Source organism: Carcharhinus amblyrhynchos, chromosome 8 (genome assembly GCF_965287045.1).
Source record: "Carcharhinus amblyrhynchos chromosome 8, sCarAmb.v2.hapA, whole genome shotgun sequence".
In the NCBI taxonomy this organism is placed as follows: Eukaryota; Metazoa; Chordata; class Chondrichthyes; order Carcharhiniformes; family Carcharhinidae; genus Carcharhinus; species Carcharhinus amblyrhynchos.
This window is the reverse complement of record NC_137331.1, coordinates 104,791,391-104,805,260: the sequence shown is the minus strand read 5'-3', so window position 1 is coordinate 104,805,260 and position 13,870 is coordinate 104,791,391.

The window sequence follows — 13,870 nt, the reverse complement described above, 5'->3', positions numbered from 1 at the left end:
TTTAGTGGGCAGGGTTGCGGACAGTGTGAAATGCCATTGACAGTTGGGTGGGGATTTCTGACTTTTAGACCAGCGCAGCCAGGAAATTCCTCCTGCTACTGCTGCCAGAGAGAAGTGAAAATATTGTCGCTCTGCTAAATCCCCGTTCACGATAATGGGATCAGAGTATTCCAGTCACAAGAGATGTCAGAGAATTCTGGCAAACATTTTGGGTGGGGTTCTCCAGTTGCGCTAATCTAAAAGCCAGAAATTCCTGCCCAACTTTTAATGGCGTTTTACATTGCCCGCAACCCACCCATTAAAATTCCAATGGCGGGCGGGATAGGAGAATTCCAGCCTTTGAGTCTGAAATAGGACTCGAAACGTTAGCCCTGTTTCTCCCTCCACTGATGTTGCCTGCCCTGCTGAATTCCTACTAACATTTTCTGTTTTTAGTCTAACCTTTTGAAATATCAATTTTGAATATCATGGAAAAGGTACGCAAGGGAAACTATTGCCATGAAGTGAACCATGACATTGTCGAGATTAGAACAGGGGAATAACTATTGTTAACTGTACGGATGGTTGAAGATCAATGGAAATACTAATGTATTCAAAGAAAATTATTCAGACCTCACTGGCATTTGCCAATAGGCTTTTTACAATAAATAGTCCACAAATGTTTAGCACAAAGTTATGCCATAAAATTGTCATCATCACAATTTTATCTGTGTTGATGACTATTATGTCATTTCTCAGGGCAATTCTAACCTAATCCACTGGGAAACTGGGACAGTATTGGGAGGAATACCACTTTTTCTCCCCTGCCCAATTACACTGTTCATTACCTATTCCCCCTCTTCTGGCATGTAGTTGTTCAAAAGCTTACATCTTAGGTTCTCGATGGTACTTTCAGGATATCAAATTTGAAAATTTTCTGTTTGCTTAGACGTAAAGTAATATCAATGAGGATCAAAAGAATCAGCACCAACGCACCAATAAATCCCGAGAACGAGGAAATGAATTATTGATAGATTTTGGAATATTGAGATTTGGAATCGTGTAAGCAGTTCTGGCCACTAAATCACAAAACGGATGGAGAAATTACAAAGACTAGCAAAAACTTTTATGTTTTGGTCAAGAAAATTGCTTTAGTTTTCTTCAATGAAGAGGATAGAAATGATTTTATTCATTTATAGGATGTACATGTGGCTGGCAAGGCCAGCATTTATTGCCCATTCTGAATTGCCCTTGAATCAGTGGTGGTGAGCTGTATTCTCGAATGCAATGTGGAGATGCTGGCGTTGGACTGGGGTAAACACAGTAAGAATCTCACAACATCAGGTTAAAGTCTGGCAGGTTTATTTGGTAGCAAAATCCACTCGAATTGTCACAGTGCATGTGGTGTAGGTACACCCACAATGTTGTTGGAGAGAGAGCTCTAGGGTTTTATTCCAGGAGGAGTCCTAGGGATGACAATACAACTTCAAGTCAGGATGGTGTCTAGCTTGGAGGGGACCTTGCATGTGCCACTTTCCCCACGTTTCTCTAATTGGTAGCAGTTGTGGGTTTGGAAAATGCAGTTCAAGGAGCCTGAGCTCCTTGTAGACGATGAATACTGCCGTCATCGTAAGCTGGTAGCTGGTAAGATGGATACACTTTGGAAAAATAGATGACTTACTCACAAAAGAATTCTTGATATCTGACACGTGTCTAAAGAAAACAATAGGGCTATAGAAGAGGCAACCTCAACATGGAGAGATAAGAAAATTGACACATACCTGCCATACCGGCTCTATAGGGGGAATAAAATCAAAGGGAAAGAAATGGTATAGCTGCAGAACACAAAGAAGGAAAGGGAGGGTGCCAGCTAACATCAGGACTGCAGTAAGTTTGCAGCTATGGTCTCCTGAGAGAAGCAGCTATTTACCGCGTTCACCGAACCACAGAAGTATTTCCCAGACGTGGCCATCTTAATCTTTTTTGTAATAATTATTTCTTGGATTTAGCTTAGAGTTATTTAATGTTGGATGTTGTTTGGGGAATAGGGAATCTCAGGGTACGACCTTATGACTCTTTTTCTGCCCAGCTATCGGTGAAAATTGAGAAATGTACCCGGTTTTTCACCTCCCCTGTTAATACCGGCTTTATTTTGCCAGCAAAACTGGCTTTGCTCCCAGAAAGGACATGAAGCTGATTAAAATGTTAATTGCATGCTTAGCATGTCATTAATGAGTGCCGGACACTATCGTCCAGGCTCACGTATCTGAACCAGGTTGTATTGGGTCTCAATAGAGGATCTGAAGGATATTGAATGGAACAGGTGGAGTTTTCCCAAACTTTGGCTAAGATTTCTCATCACCCCCAGCGGTGATGTCAGGACAGCAATTTTTAGACACTTTGAAAAAGAATTCCTACATGAAAAAAGTTGTGTCTATGGCATGAGCCATCTGGTTCTGCACTTAAACAGCTCCAGGAGGTTGGAAGCTTCATGGAGGGAACCCTCACCACCTGCCGGATGCCATAGAGGGGAGAAGAGGGACAACCTACCTGCAGGCTGGCAGTGAACGCTCCAGCAAGACCACAAACCCTGCTTGGGAGACAACATAGTGAGAACCTCCACAAGAGGACAAGGGTGCAATACAACAATAAGGTGAACGACCTATTCCATTCCACCAGGGTAAGTTCTCCCTGGATCCTCCCTGCACTCCCACCATGCTGTTACTCCTCAGAATGTGACCTCAACCTAGCAGGTCCCCTGCACTTGACCTCCCACAAGCTTCCTCACACCCCCTGCGATTCCTTTCCTCACAACACCTCCCTGCTCATATGCCATATTCACGCATATCAGGTTTCAGTGACACCTGACCCACCAGCAGCCAACTAACACCATCCCCATTTGTGTTCCTGCAGGATAAGCTTGCTCACAACTTCTGCGAATGAAGATGGGTGATGAGATGCCAGGGCTAAGGATCCTGTCATCTATACAAAGAGCCTGCAGGGGAGGAACAGGAGCTGGCTTTTGCTGACAGTGAGGTGGGCCTGTGGGGGGAAAAGTGAGAAGCTCCATCCAGATGATCAAACTGTGTTCTGTGTATCCCAGACAACTACCCTGGCCATGTACTAATAACATGTCCCTTATCTTGCAGGAACATCACCTGATTAACCTGTCCCCCAGCAGTGTCCCATGGCCCACCCTCGAAACGATCTCAGAGAAGATCTCAGAGGAGGACATTGAAGATGCATCATAGTTATCACCCGTACCATCCATGAGTGCAGAGACACATGCCTTGGTGGGTGATCTTAGCAGGCAGGCTTCTGGGTCACTTCTGGTGAGCACCTTACAGCTTCTGATACACATCAGATCGACCATAAGATACAGGAGCAGAATTAGGCTATTCGGCCCATCGCATCTACTCCCCCATTCAATCATGACTGATACGATTCTCACCCACATTCTCCTGCCTTCTCCCTTGATGCCCTTTTTGATCAAAAATCTATCTAACTGTATTAAAGACATTCAAAGATCTGGCCTCCACAGCCCTCTGCAGCAAAGAGTTCCACAGATTCACCACCTGAAGAAATTCCCCCTCATCTCAGAAAGAGGCAGGATTGCCCCAGGGATCGGTCAGTCGAAGGTCTACTGGGTCCCAGGACTCAGCTGTGCCCCAGCCAGGTGCCATGGCTCTGGATGCATTGAGCTGTTCAATTGCAAAGGCAGAGCCAGGAGTAGCAGGAGGGCTTGTTAGTAACATTCTTGCATCTGTAAGGCTGAATGGAGGAGTCCCAAAGCCTTCAGTCACAGGAGACAATTCCAGAGATGTGTGGCACCCAGGCCAATATGGCAAGGATGGCGTCCGCAGTGGAAAGTCTGAGGCTCAAAGTCAGATCCATGGCGGGGGAACTCCATAGCATGGCTCAGTCCCAAAGAACATGGCTGAGGACTTCACCTGCATAGTGCAGACAATGTTGGGCCTCCAGAACTGGCAGGTGATGGTGAGGCTTCTGGTGATCAGTCCAGGTGTGTCTCCATCCTGTGATGTAGCCCAGGGTTTCATGAGCACCTGGAGGGAGGAAGACCCACTGGGAGACCCTTTGAGTGCATAGCCAATCTGAATCCCTTGAGCCCAGCACAACTTGGGCACTGCAGGCAGAACAGAGTGACACAACAACACAAGTATGGCCTGAAAGTAAGCCAAGGCCTTCTAAGTCTTGGCCCTCCGGAGGACTCTCACCAAGGACATCTCAGGCAATAGGGCATGGAAGCAAGCAGGCCGCTTCCACCTCTGATGTGCATCCTGGAGACACATCTTGATGTAATGGGAGGTTGCAGAAGGATAGGGAATCTAAGGGCACAGAGTGGACATGAATGAAGTTAGGCACGAGTGGTTGGGGGACATTGTAACTTGTAAATTTTTCAGCTCTCACTAAATTAAATGATATTGTTGCTTACCATTGGAACACCTCAGAAACTTTAATCACCCTCCCAGTGGCATGACACTTCTCCACATAGGAATACAGCTCTTCTCACTGGGCATCCATGCCTGCTGGTTGGCTATGCCATCTCAGTGAGAATGTTTCACTCAGTGATAGGACTCAGGAATGATGCACTGAACCTTGGACCCTCTCCCTTAATCGCCCTCTGGACCAAAAGGACAGAGGAATGTCGTATAGAGGGGTGGCTTAGTGTTATCATCGCTAGACTATTAATCCAGAAATTCAATTAATGTTCAGGGGATCCAAGTTCGAATCCCGCCACGGCAGTTGGTGGAATTTGAATTCAATAAAACATATCTGGAATTAAGAATCTATTGATGACCATGAAACCATTGTCGATTGTTGGAAAAACCTATCTGGTTCACTCACGTCCTTTAGGAAAGGAAGTCTACCATCCTTACCTGGCCTGGCCTACATGAGACTCCAGAACCACAGCAATGTGGTCTACTCTCAACTGCCCTTAGCAACTAGGGACGGGCAATAAATGCTGGCCAGCCAGCTAACACCCACATCCCATGAATGAATAAAACAGAACCTTATTCAGCCATAACCCAGGGAATCAGCATGCTAGCAGCAGACAGATAGGGGTCAAACATAAGCAGTGGCTGAGGGGCATTACAGAACATGCCTCACCGTGAGTCATCATCACCTCCTGCAATGACTGGGCAACAGGAAGGCAGGGACTTTCCAGCCCCAACATCCTGAAGAGTAAGATGTCTGCAACTTTCATCCCCTGGTTACAAAGGGATCACGGCCTTTTAGAGGGGGAGGTGGGGTCACACTGTCAGACAATGTGCTGGTCCTACTCCATGAAGTGAGAGGTGATGAGGGCATCTTTGGAAACATTTATCTTTCTTTTAACTTGTTTCTCTTTTTATGTCATCAATTATAATTGCTATATGATTATTATAATTATTCAATAAAATTGCTGTTTCAACACATTACTTGGCATTGTCATTCATTCCTAATATGTCCAGAGTATGGCTCCAAATCCAAATTTGAACATAGAACATAGAACATAGAACATAGAACATAGAACATTACAGCGCAGAACAGGCCCTTCGGCCCACGATGTTGCGCCGACCAGTTACAAAAACAATGACCCACTAGCCTATACCAATCCCTTTTCGTCCATAAACCTATCCAGAGATCTCTTAAACGCCCCCAAACTAGACGCATTTACAACTGCAGCAGGCAGGGCATTCCAATCCCTCACCACCCGCTGGGTAAAGAACCTACCCCTGACATCCGTCCTGTAGCTACCCCCCCTTAATTTAAAGCCATGCCCCCTCGTGCTAGCTTTCTCCATCCGAGGAAAAAGGCTATCACTATCCACCCTATCTAAACCTCTAATCATCTTATATGTTTCAATAAGATCCCCTCTTAGCCGCCTTCTTTCCAACGAAAACAACCCTAGATCCCTCAGTCTCTCCTCATAGGACCTCCCCACCATACCAGGCAACATCCTAGTAAACCTCCTCTGCACCCTCTCCAACGCCTCCACATCCTTCTTGTAATGCGGGGACCAGAACTGCACACAGTACTCCAAGTGCGGCCGCACTAGAGTAGTGTACAGTTGCAACATTACACTGCGACTCCTAAATTCAATCCCCCTACCAATAAACGCCAAGACACCGTACGCCTTCTTGACAACCTTATCTACTTGATTCCCAACTTTCAGGGATCTATGTACACACACACCTAGATCCCTCTGTTCATCCACACTATTCAAAGTCCTAAATGATGCCACATGTGTCTCTCATGTCCCCTACAGTTGAAATGTGAGCAATTTTATTTGGTAAATATTGAGCACACACTAGAGAGGTACCAAGTTTTGAGCAACTTGCTACTGGGATGGGAATCTCTCAACTGTTTACTGGAATTTCTGTGGAGAGCCATAGATTCTAGGAAAATGACATCGATGGTGGATCACTGGAAGAAGTTCATAAGGACATTCACTACCTGCAGATAGACTCTCCGCAGTTCTCCAGTATTGGTTGGTCCTTCTGCAGGTAGGTGAGATGGTAAGCACCCCATGTTTATGGGGAAAAACATCCCAGCCTCCTGTTCTATGTGTATTGATGCAGGTACTTGGATGGCAAGATACTACAACAGCTTTTTCGTATCGATCCTTAAGGTAACAAATTCTTTGATTCTTCTCATATCTCTGACCTACATTATAGTTTCTAACACTCTCCCCCGCATCTTTACTTTCAATCAGTTGGCAGTCTCATGTTTATTTTGTAAATTGCTATTTCGTTATCCATTTCAGGGCGGTTCATTGGAAAGTTGCTTAAGCCTTCTTTACATTGTTAGCTAAGCATTACAGCCAGTTGAATTGGGGGCTGCTTACGAGAATGGTTAGGCAGCAGAGATGGAGAGCAACAATTCTCGGTGCGCAAACCGGGTGCTCCGGTTTCCTCCCATATTCCAAAGGTATGCCGGTGACTTGGATTGGCTACGCTAAATTGTTCTTTTGTGTCCCAAGGTGTGTGGGTTAGGAGGATTAATGGAGTAAATGCATGGGGTTATGGGGATCAGGTGGGGGGGGGGGGGGGGTGCGGTGGTGCTCTGGCAAAGAATTGGCGCAGATTCAGTGGGCTTTCTTCCCCACTGTAGGGATTCTGTGATTCTATGAAAGGGAAGGTGGTGTACTGGTGTTGTCCCACATGCATTGTGCTATTTTGCTGGGATCTTAAATATTCACTACATTTATCGTGACTTGGATGGTGTAACAGAGAGCCTTAAATCAAAGCTGGCTGATTACACGAGGACTGGTCGTATAGTAAATAATGTAGACCACAAAGTTACAAAAAGACACTGATAGCTTAAATGAATAGGCAAGTGTAGGGTAGATGGATCTCAGCATGACTAAGTGTGAGGCCTTGCATTTTAGACCAAAATGATGTCATGATGTAAAATGGAATTTCTATGAGATTTAGGCATTGGAGTACAGAGATCACTCAAATGTGGTCGCTACAACAAACAGCAAAAAGGTGAATACAATGCTAGCCTTAATAAATGGCACATAGAATATAAAAGGGAGAAGTTGTTTCAGAACGACGCAAGACCTGGTTTGGGGTATTGTGTACAGATCATATTATGAGGCCTTCAAGGGTTAGATTCTAAAAAGAGAGTGGGTAAACTGATTTGCATAGCCTGGAATATAGAGGCAAAGAGAATAATTTGATTGAGGATCTTAAGATTATGAATTTCCAGGGTAGATGAAAGATTAATTATTTCCACTAATGGAGGGTCAAGGTAACAAGCTTTAACATTAAAAATCAGAAGCAGGCTACTCAGGGGAGAAGTTAGAGAACACAATTCTGGTTGCCACACTGCCAGAAGGATGTGGATGCTTTGGAGAGGGTACAGAAGAGGTCATTGCCTGGTCTGGAGGACATTAGCTATGAAGAGAGGTTGGAAGAACTCAGTTTGTTCTCACTGGAATGATAGAGGTTGAGGGATGACCTGACAGAAGTTGACAAGATTATGAATGGACAGAAAGGATAGTCAGAAGCTTTTTCCCAGGGTGGAAGAGTCAAGTACTAGGGGACATAGGTTTAAGATGCTTGGGGAAAAGTTTAGAGGAGATGTGCGAGGCAAGTTTTTTTACGCAGAGGCTGGTGAATGTCTAGAACATGCTGCCTGGGGAGGTGGTGGGAGTAGGTACGATAGCAGCATTTAAGGGGCAACTAGATGAATACATGAATAGGATGGGAATGGAAGGATACCCACTCCATAAGTGCATACAATTTTAGTTTAGGCAGACATCATAATTAACGCAGGTTTGGAGGGCTGAAGGGCTGTTCGTGTGCTATACTTTTCTTTGCTCTTTGTAAGTAAAGTGTGAAAACGAGAAGCAAAGTTGCAGATTGAAGGGCAGACCAGGGTATCACAGAAGAAATTGCCCAGTTAATTAAAACCTGGTAGTAAAATTGCAAATGGGCTTCCACCATCTACCCATGTGGGGTCAGGCCTCATATTTAAGTTTTAAGCTTACTTATTAGTGTCGCATGTAAATTTACATGAGCACCAATAAAATTACTGTGAAAATCCCTGAGTCACCACACCCCAGTGCCTGTTCTGGTACACAGAGGGTGAATTTAGCACAGCCAATGCACCTAAGAAGCACATCTTTTGGACTGCGGGAGGAAACTGAAGGAAATACACACAGACACGTGGAGAATGTGCCTAGTCTGCACAGACGGTGAGCTGGGAATTGAACCTCGGTCCCTGGCGCAGTGAGGCAGCAGTGCTAACCACTGTACCACTGTGCCATCCAATTTGGTCCTGATGTTGGGACCCACAGTGCGTCGGTGATGTTCCTGCCAGCATCTGCATTTCACCGAATGTAAGATCTGACATGAACCAACATAATTGAGCAGCTTTTTAGAGTGTAAAGTTACTTTTGAGAATTATGCTTACAAGAGGAATTATTTATTGATGTATTTAAGCATGGTAACTTGGAGCAATTCGACTCATAGAAATGAGAATGGATTTATCACAGAAGCTAAACATTTTTAATCAGTGTGTCTAGTCCACAACCTTCAAGTAACTCTCAGTTAAATAACTGAAAATGATTTTTAAAAAACTGTACAGAACCATTTGTTTGTCATATTATTGCACAGTAGTCAGCTTATTAATCATTTATAAATGCTTAAAAGCTTTTAAAACATTGCCAGTAATGTCCTTACACCTAAAAAATCCAATGTACCATAAAAAAACCTTTTAAAGACCTAAAAATGAGCTCGATTATTGGAACCTTTGTGGTAATTAGTTTGAACTTATTAGCAAAGCTCTTATAAAACAAATAAAATTCCTTGGTCTTTTGCTGTGGTTTGGACAATTAGATTAAAGTATGCTTGAAAAAACAGTGCATACTGACAGAAACTACTACCTGAGAATGATAAAAAGCTTGAAACAAGAAGAGATCAGTTTAACTGATTTAGACTGTTCTTTCAATCTTGATTAGACAGTCTCTTCACCAAAGATTTCTCTACTTCTTCATCCCAATGGTAATCAACCAGCAACAACTAATTCAAATTTCCTGAGCTGACAATTGATTTTTTTTTCCCAGGGATTCATTTTAATAGCAACTATACAGGTTGGAATTGACAGAACGGATAGCATGGTTTGCCAAATAGAGCAATGTAATTTACTGACAATTTAAAGTGGCCGTTTTCATTGATTGTGAGGGCCTTCTTCTATTAATGGTTGCCAAGGATTCCACTTGGCTGCTTTATATGCCCGAGAAAGCTCATTCTCATCCTGTGAAATGACTTCCTCTATCTGCCTACAATTGATTTTCTGATTTTTCTGATTTTACCAAGTTAAACTACTCATTCATAGTTTCCCTAGAGTGCAGAAGAGGCCATTCGATCCATCGAGTCTGCACTGACTCTCTGACAGAGTGTCCTACAAGGCCCTCCCCCGGCACACTCACCATGGCTAATCCATCTGTCCTAAACATCTTGGGATTCTAAAGGGCACCTTAACATGGCCAATCACCTAATCTACGCATCTTTGGACAGTGGGAGCTAGAGCACCCAGCGGAAATGCAGGCAGACTATCTGTGTGTAAACTCCACACAGATAGTCACCCGAGGCCAGATTTGGATCGAGGTTACTGGAGTGGTGAGGCAGTAGTGCTAACCACTGTGCCACCATGCTGCTATTGATGGTCTCCTCAGTTTTCCTCCTACAGGTTACATTCTGAGGGATGGATGGCAGGTTGGTAACATTTCTGGAGTACAAAATTCTCAACACCTCATGAGGATTTGAGGCCACAGCAAGACCCACCAACCCAGTTGTTTTTTTGAGGATACCAGCCATTAATGCTGTGGTTTTTTAAAATTCATTCGTAGGACATGGGTGTCACTGGCTGGGCAGCAATTATTGCCCATCCCTAGTTGCTCTTGGAGGGAAGTTGAGAGTCAACCACATTGCTGTGGCTCTGGGCTGATGTGAAGGCTTGACCAGGTAATGCAGATTTCCCTCCTGGTTAGCACTGCTGCCTCACAGTTCCAGGGACCCGGGTTTGATTCCCGGCTTGGGTCATTGTGTGGAGTTTGCGTGTTGTCCCCGTGTCTGCATGGCTTCCTTCAGGTTCTCCAGTTTCCTCCCACAGTCCAAAGATGTGCAGGTTAGGTGGGTTGGCCATGCTAAATTGTCCCTTAGTGTTCTGGGATGCATAGGTTAGGGGGATTAGTGGGGTAAATATGTGAGATTACGGGGATAGGGCCTGGGTGGGATCATTGTCCATTCAGACACAATGAGCCAAATGGCCTCTTTCTGCACTTTCTATGGTTTCAAGTTAGCTCTTGGAGTTGAAGGGATGAAGGTACATGGAAGGAAGTGTGGATTGGGATATTGAACTCAATGATCAGCCATCATCAGTGGAACAGGCTCTAAAGGCCTACTCCTGCTTCTAGTGTCTGTGTTTCCCTAAAGGACATCAGTGGACCAGATGGGTTTTTCCAACAATCGACAATGGTTTCATGGTCATGAGTGGATTCTTAATTCCAGGTATATTTTTATTGAATTCAAATTCCGCAAAATGCCTGAGACGATTTGAGCCCAGCTCCCCAGAACATTAGCTAAATTTCGAGATTAATTATCCAGCGATAATGTCACCAAGCCATTGCCTCCCTTTCAGGTTCAGCTCACACAAAATCCTAACCTTGTTGTGTTACTTATTTGAATAATTCATTGTGTTGTCATTTAAATTTTTTAAATGTGAAAATATCTTCACACTGTCAGGTTGCATGCTGTGCTAATATCTTGATAATGCTCAGTATCCTTTTTGACAGATGTTGGTGCTGAAAATGACCCATTCTGCTACTGCATTTCAACTCTTGGAAATTCATAGGAAATGTGGCTGGTGGCATTGTCACATCATAGGTCACTAAATGAAGCAGGGAACAAAGACTTAATTAAAAAAAAATCTTTTGTAATAAATTCTACAAGGTTCTGTTCCAAATCTTCCAAGTATCACATTAACATTAATACAATTGACTGCAAAACCAGAGTGCTGCAAATTGCTAAGCTCCACGTTCCAATTATTTGAATTCACGCTCCTGACAAGTGCAGCTCCATACCAGGAACATTGCTTTGTGAAATTCATGATGGCACAGTGTTTAGCACCACTGCCTCACAGCACTCGCGACCCGGGTTTGGTTCCCAGCTTGGATCACTGTCTGTGCACATTCTCCCCATGTCTGCATGGGTTTCCTCCGGGCGCTCTGGCTTCCTCCCACAGTCTGAAAAACGTGCGGGTTAGGTGCATTGGCCATGCTAAATTCTCCCTCAGTGTACCCAAAAGGCACTGGAGTGTGGCAACTAGGGGATTTTCGCAGTAACTTCATTTAATGTAAGCCTACTTGCAACGCTAATAAAAACTCTAAAATTATGACTATAATCAAAGGCTTCAAAGGGGCAATATCAAAATTTTGAATGTAGTCAGATCAAGGAAATCTTTTTTCTCCTGTCTTTATGTAAAATCCAGATGCCTAACTAACAGAAAGCAAAGAGTGGGGGTATAATGGGTATTTTTCTGGTTGGTGATCAGTGGCTAGTGATGAGCCTCAGGGATCAGGGTTGGGAATACAATTGTTTATGATTTACATAGATGATTTGGAATTGGGGACCAAGTGTAGTGTGTCAAAATTCGCAAATGACACTAAGATGACTGGCAGAGCAAAGTGTGCAGAGGACGCTAAAAGTCTACAAAGGGATATAGGTAGTCTAAGTGAGTGGGCGAGGGTCTGACAGATGGAGAATAATGTGGGTAAATGTGACATCATCCCTTTTGGTAGGAATAACAGCAAAATGGACTATTATTTAAGTGAAAAAAAAATTGCAGCGTGCTGCTGTGCAGAGGGACCTGGCTGTCCTTGTGCAAGAATCACAAGGAGTTGGTCTGCAGGTGCAGCAGGTAATTAAGAAGGCAAATGGAATTTTGTCCTTTATTTCTAGAGGGATGGAGTTTAAAAACAGTGAGGTTATGTTGCAGCTGTGTAAGGTGCTGGTGAGGCTACACCTGGAGTACTATGCACAGTTTTGGTCTCTTTACTTGAGAAAGGATATACTGGCACTGGAGGGGTGCAGAGTTGTGAGGCTTGGCTTATGAGGTGAGACTGAGTAGACTGAGGCTATACTCATTGGAATTCAGAAGAATGAGGGGAGACCTGATAGAAACATATAAGATTATGGAAGGAATAGATAAGATAGAAGCAGGGAAGTTGTTTCCACTGGCAGGTGAAACGAGAGCTAGGGGTCATGGCCCAAAATAAAGCATTTGGATAGTTACATGAGGACAATGGGTATAGAGGGATATGGGCCAAATGCAGGCAATTGGGATTAGTTTAGGGGTTTATAAAAAAGGCGGCGTGGACAAGTTGGGCCGAAGGGCCTGTTTCCATGCTGTGAACATCTCTGACTCTTTGACTCTAAGGGGGAGCAGATTTAGGACTGAGTTGAGGAGAAACTTCTTCACACAAAAGGTTGTGAATCTGTGGAATTCCCTGCCAGTAAAGCGCTCGAGGCTACCTCATTGAATGCTTTTAAGGCAAGGACAGATACATTTTTGAACAGTAAAGGAATTAAGGATTATGGTGAGCGGGTGGGTAAGTGGAGTTGAGTCCACAAAAAGATCCGCCATGATCTTATTGAATGGCGGAGCAGGCTCGAGGCACCAGATGGCCTACTCCTGCTCCTAGTTCTTATGTTCTAGAGGATTTTCACAGTGACTTCATTGCAGTGTTAATTTAAGCCTACTTGTGGCATTAATAAATAAACTTTAAACTTCAGTCTGTGGTTCATGTTTTAAGAATGTTCTGAAAGCCCACTTAGACACTAGACTGTCTGATTCAAAATTGCAGAGAGGACAATCCTACACACCAGCTTTTGTAGAATATTGATGCACGCACTGAAGCACTGACTTCATCAGTAATGTCACTAATGTTTAACACTCTGCGGGCAAGGGCACACAAATATGAAGGATTGCATCAGGGAGAAGTCCTGTGACAAGAATTCATAATACTTCATAATGTTTGAGGCTGTCAAGAAAATAGCAACTGTGAAATTAAATTGATCGGAATCTTGAATATCGTCTCCACTGAAAACACACAACCTGGGAAATAAAAAACTCCAATGCATGAATTTCAGACTAGCCTGCCTTTTATATGCATTCCATTGAGCTGCAGAATTACTAGATGATTTATGCAATCTGTATTTCCTAATCCCAGAATCCTTCTAAGGCTTTCATTGGAATTAATTTTGTAACATTTCACCTTTTCTTTGTCATGGTTAATTAGCAACAAAAAAATACTGCTATGTCAGGGCCTCTGGGTCCTAAACTGAATGAGGCTGAAGTGTTTCTGTGGATTCACTTC